The sequence below is a fragment of the Lupinus angustifolius genome, chromosome LG11, assembly GCF_001865875.1.
Source record: "Lupinus angustifolius cultivar Tanjil chromosome LG11, LupAngTanjil_v1.0, whole genome shotgun sequence".
Lineage (NCBI taxonomy): Eukaryota > Viridiplantae > Streptophyta > Magnoliopsida > Fabales > Fabaceae > Lupinus > Lupinus angustifolius.
The window spans coordinates 15,801,458-15,801,795 of NC_032019.1; positions in this window are offsets into that span (position 1 = coordinate 15,801,458).

Below are 338 nucleotides of genomic sequence, written 5' to 3' on the forward strand. Positions count from 1 at the left end.
GCTTACAGGATTTTAATAACCTGCCAATACCAGTTGTCGGAACCACTCTCATGAATACATGATCGCCTTCTGCAAAACAGATAGGGTTCCTTCATTTGTCATAGTAGTTATTCTGTCTGATCTGAGCTGTCTTCATGTTCTCCCTTATTATTCGAATCTTGTCTGTCGTTTGCTGAACCACATTGGGTCCTAAAATCAAATTCTCCCCCGTTTCAAACCAGCATAACGACGTTCTGCATTTCCTGCCGTACAAAGCTTCATACGGCGCCATACCGATACTTGAATGAAAGCTGTTATTGTAGGTGAACTCGATCAAATGCAGATGATCAACCCAACTT